We start from the raw sequence: 5,894 nt of genomic DNA, 5'->3' as shown, positions 1-5,894 counted from the left end.
GTGCAGAATTCGGAGTAATTTTAGTGGAGTTGGCTACCTGTATTATTCAGCTTTATGTAGGCTATGTCCTTCTCATCTGTGTCACCGCTTGAATGTTGATAGCAGACATTCTGAAGAAGATCTGTGAGGTCTTCTTGTCCATGTGAATGCGCTTTAAAGCCGCACACAGCAAAGTTTAAAATTCTTATTAGCGCAGCGGTTGATTGACAGGTAGAACTTTCAACCTAGAAGTCCTTTATTTCAATAGACACGCGCTTGGTGAGTTAAAAAAATCTTCTATATCATATCCACTATTGTGTGCATATACAATTATAACAGATGCTATATCCCCCTAAATGTAGCCCTAGAACTGAAACGAATGTAAGTATGACGAATAAAAATAGACCATGATGGAAATTTTAAAACTCTGTCCGTCAGAGTGATAAAAATTGTTTTCTAGTGCAACCCGTATAGCAAATTATTTGTTTGAAGAGCAGAGAACAGCATGGCATTTCTGTAGAATCATTCCCAGTGATGCGGTTGTGAATATTATGGGAAAAACAGTTTTAACATGACCATTTTCTCCAAATGTGTAAAAGCTTCATGAACACTCAGTTTACATTGATTGTAACACCTTCTTTTGACTGGTCAGCTTCAGGTAGATCGCCAACATAAAACATTTTTAAAAATTATCGGGAGGTCGTGAGCTGCTCCTAAGCCGCTCGGCTCCGCTCGGAATTCCTGTCACATAATGTGAGCCGCGACCACACGAGCACCCACGATTTCCACACGATCTCTCCCAACTGGAAAAAAATCGGTCGGGAGCTCGCATGACAGCCGAATATCGCACAGTGTATGCCCGCCTTAAGACAAAGCAGAACAAGAGGTATACCTTCAAACAGAAATGATCTGTGATAAGCCCTATGATAAACCATGATGTCGATGATGCATACCAATTTCCTTTGAAATCAGACATTGTATTTCAAAGATATTGAATTAAATATATAGATTTTTAATAAATGCCAATATGGTGGAGAGGCAGTATGCCTGTGCCCTCAAACCATGGTCCTCATGAGGCATACCAAGATTCATTTCAATAGGACATAGCATTGCCAAGATACAGCCTCAAATCCTTTTTCATAGCCACCTCATTAATTATGTGTTTGCATAACTTTTCAACAAAGTCAAATACTGTATCAAAATTCTGTATTATTCATTCTGTGTAGCTTGGTCTGGAGATTATTTTAAGCCATTTTGTGTGCAAATCGGGTAAAGTTTGAAGGAGCAGAAGTGAACAAACAATGAATGACATAATCCAAGATGGCAGCCACTGTAATGGGTGGAGTTTTAATGTAAGGGGTCCATTGGAATCATCAGGAGGAGCGTAATTAGACAAAACAAGAATGGTTCAAAAGATATGCACAAAAGAAAAGTGAATTTGTTACATGGTGGTGGCGCTATAAAGTATATCCTAGAGGCCCCATTGGGGAGAAATAATAACAATAATAATGAAAACAATAGGTGCCACAGCACCTTCGTTGCTTAGCCCCTAATAATAATAATACTAATGAAAACAACAGGTGCCACAGCACCTAGGGTGCTTGGCCACTAATAATATTAACAGATACAATAGGTGCCACAGCACCTTCGGTTTGATTCTTGGCACTATTCTTTTGATAAGTTGGCGCCGTGGATGGCCACCTCAGTATGGAGCTCTCCAGTTCTTTTGCTGTTTTTGTTTGTTTGTCCTGTGTTTAGTAATCTATTTCCAATCAGTTTTACCAGAGACAAGCTGCTGAATATTCAGCAGCACACGCCAGACAATCTTTTACCAGTTTTTGATTATGTGAATGGTCTGTTGGACATTTTAGTCAGAGGAGCAGTACGGTGCTGTACAAGCGCATTAAAAGACACACACGTGGGAAGCGAGCTAGCGTGCTGGTCAAGCTCCGACACCATGACTTTTGAACTGTGCTGCCAAGCATCCATCTAGCGAATCTCCGCTCTCTTCCTAACAAAACGGACAAATTACTTCTCCTCACCTGCAAATATAAGGACTTTTCAAATTCTGCTGCATTGTGCTTCATGGAAACCTGGCTGAGTGAAGCCATTCCAGACAGCACATTACATCTACCAGCCTTCCAGCTGTTCAGTGTGGATCGCACTGCGGAGTTAACGTGGACAATGTGAGGTGGTGGAACTAAGGCCTGTTTTGACTGCACTGATTGGAGTGTTTTTGAAGCTGCAGCCACAGACCTGCACAAGCTCACAGATACCGTGACTCATATATCAGTTTCTGTGAGGATATGTGCATTCCTACTAGGACTTAATTAAAATACAACAACGACAAACCATGGTTTACAGCAAAACTCAAGCAGCTTCATCAGGTCAGAGAGGATGCTTACAGAAGTGGGGATAAAATCTTGTTAGATCAGGCAAAAACAGACTGACAAATGAGATTAGAGTGGCTAATAGAAGCTATTCTGAAAAGCTGAAAAAACAGTTTTTAGCTAACAACACTGCATCAGTGTGGAGAGGCCTGAAAGACTTTACCAACTACAAGACACCATCCCCCAACGCTGTAGGGAATCATCAACCGGCTGTCAGCCTGAATGTGTTTTACTGTAGATTTGAAAAGCCCAGTCACACACCCCACACCTGCTCTGACCTTCACAGCACACAAAAATGTACACCTCCTGAAGCCACCCTCCTACCCTCTCCTGCTACTCAACCTGCACTTAAGATCTGTGAAAGGATATGTGCCGGGTATAGGATATTAGAGGCAAAAGAATTGCTGGCAATATGACTTCAATCTAGAAAACCCAACCTTTTAATCCTGGAATTCCTCAACATCATAAATTAAAAGAATCTGTTGACTAAGGCAACAAGAAGCCTAGCTGATGCTCACATCTGGTCAATAAAACTAACAAAAGAGACTTGTCCAGAACGTACATGACTTGAGAACTTCTCTGCAAAGAGGCCCTAAGTGCAAAGGTTATGGGCAATAAAAAACAGAGAACACACTCCCTGGAATTCCAGAGAAAGACTCAGAACACACTCTGTTTTGACCTCCGATATAAACCAATTTGCTACACTTAGACTCATCAGATCACGAGACATTGTGATAATTATCCTGCAAACAGCAGCTAAAAAGGAATCCATGAACGTTGTACTTCGCTGAGTTAACCCTCTAAAATGTACAGAATGCATTTAAACCCACAATGTACACAATACCTAGCCTTGCTAGATCATTCTGAAAATTACTTTGACCTGTGATTACTTTTATAACTGACAAATTAATCATTATAGCCTGATGTACCTATTAATATGTGTAGTGATTTGTAATCACTTCTAACTAACAAATCCATGATTATAATCTTTAATCTTGTATGATTCATCTCATTCTACTAAGAATGGTAACTATTCAAGGCAAAACTTGAAAATATACCCTGACAATCAGGTTTCTCATAATGTGTAAAGTATTATCCATGTTGTAAAACCAATTAATTAACCAGTATGATTGGTAATCAGGGATTTTCATGTTTGTTACTTGCATGTATAATATTTATGAAAGTATGTCATATTTAGTATGTAAATGCTTGCTTGTTTACGTAGAGAATGTTGATGACAACGAATGTCGAAATCAAATAAAATCAAATCACTTTTATTGTCACAAAACCATATGCACAAGTGCAACAGTAGGTGAAAGTCTTGGGTGCAGTTCCAAGCAACATAGCAGTCATGACAGTGATAGACATATACCAATTTACAATAAACATCAGATTTACACAACACAATTTATAAAACTAATATACACATAATTACACAACACAATAATAATATACAATGTACAGTATACAATACACACAATATAGAATACACATACACATAATATAGAATACACATACAATAAAAATAGTAAAGTATATATAAAATATACAGTAGGATGTATTGTACTGTATTGACATTCAGGCTGATGGTTTATAGTCAGTTGCCAGGGTTTTGTTAAGAGAGAATATAATTTATGACAGTCCAGTATGTAATAATAAGATTAATAAAGTGCAGTGCTGATGTATATTGATCGTGAGAGATCAAGAGTTCAAAAGTCTGATTGCTTGGGGGAAGAAGCTGTCATGAAGTCAGCTGGTGCGGGTTCTGATGCTGTGATACCGCCTGCCTGATGGTAGCAGTGTGAGCAGCCCATGGCTCGGGTGGCTGGAGACTCTGATGATCCTCCGAGCTTTTCTCACACACCGCCTGGTATATAAGTCCTGGAGGGAGGGAAGCTCACCTCCGATGATGTGTCTGGCAGTTCGCACCACACTTTGCAGGGCTTTGCGGTTGAGGGCGGTGCTATTGCCGTACCAGTCAGTGATGCAGCCAGTCAGGATGCTCTCTACAGTGCTGGTGTAGAACCGTGTGAGGATGTGGTGGTTCATTCCAAATTTCCTCAGCCATCTCAGGAAGAAGAGGCGCTGATGGGCCTTCTTCACAACGGCCTCAGTGTGGACGGACCATGTGAGTTCCTCTGTGATGTGGACACCGAGGAACTTGAAGCTGCTGACTCTCTCCACCGGTGCTCCATTGATGGTGATGGGGCTGTGTTCTCTGTCTTTTCTCCTGAAGTCCACCACGGGGGCAGTGGTGGCTCAGCGGTTAAGGCTCTGGGTTACTGATCAGAAGGTCGGGGGTTCAAGATGCCACTGTTGGGCCCTTGAGCAAGGCCCTTGACCCTATCTGCTCCAGGGGCGCTGTATCATGGCTGACCCTGCACTCTGACCCCAGCTGGGATATGTGAAAAAAAAGAATTTCACTGTATATGTGCAAATGTATATGTGTGATAAATAAATACAATTAATTAATTAACAAGCTCCTTGGTCTTGCTGACACTGAGGGAGAGATTGTGCTCCTGACACCAGCATGTTAGAGTGTGTTTCATCATTGTCAGTGATCAGACCTACCACCGTTGTATCATCAGCAAACTTAATGATGGCATTGGAGCTACACTATATTGCCAAAAGTATTCGCTCACCCATCCAAATAATTGAATTCAGGTGTTCCAATCACTTCCATGGCCACAGGTGTATAAAATGAAGCACCTAGGCATGCAGACTGCTTCTACAAACATTTGTGAAAGAATGGGCCGCTCTCAGGAGCTCAGTGAATTCCAGCGTGGTACTGTGATAGGATGCCACCTGTGCAACAAGTCCAGTCATGAAATTTCCTCGCTACTAAATATTCCACAGTCAACTGTCAGTGGTATTATAACAAAGTGGAAGCGATTGGGAATGACAGCAACTCAGCCACGAAGTGGTAGGCCACGTAAAATGACAGAGCGGGGTCAGCGGATGCTGAGGCGCATAGTGCACAGAGGTCGCCAACTTTCTGCAGAGTCAATCGCTACAGACCTCCAAAGTTCATGTGGCCTTCAGATTAGCTCAAGAACAGTGCGTAGAGAGCTTCATGGAATGGGTTTCCATGGCCGAGCAGCTGCATCCAAGCCATACATCACCAAGTGCAATGCAAAGCGTCGGATGCAGTGGTGTAAAGCACGCCGCCACTGGACTCTAGAGCAGTGGAAACGCGTTCTCTGGAGTGACGAATCACGCTTCTCCATCTTGCAATCTGATGGACGAGTCTGGGTTTGGCGGTTGCCAGGAGAATGGTACTTGTCTGACTGCAATGTGCCAACTGTGAAGTTTGGTGGAGGGGGGATTATGGTGTGGGGTAGTTTTTCAGTAGCTGGGCTTGGCCCCTTAGTTCCAGTGAAAGGAACTCTGAATGCTTCAGCATACCAAGAGATTTTGGACAATTCCATGCTCCCAACTTTGTGGGAACAGTTTGGGGATGGCCCCTTCCTGTTCCAACATGACTGCGCACCAGTGCACAAAGCAAGGCCCATAAAGACATGGATG

The sequence above is a fragment of the Myxocyprinus asiaticus genome, chromosome 18 (assembly GCF_019703515.2).
Source record: "Myxocyprinus asiaticus isolate MX2 ecotype Aquarium Trade chromosome 18, UBuf_Myxa_2, whole genome shotgun sequence".
Taxonomy (NCBI): domain Eukaryota; kingdom Metazoa; phylum Chordata; class Actinopteri; order Cypriniformes; family Catostomidae; genus Myxocyprinus; species Myxocyprinus asiaticus.
Note: the sequence above shows the minus strand (reverse complement) of the source record.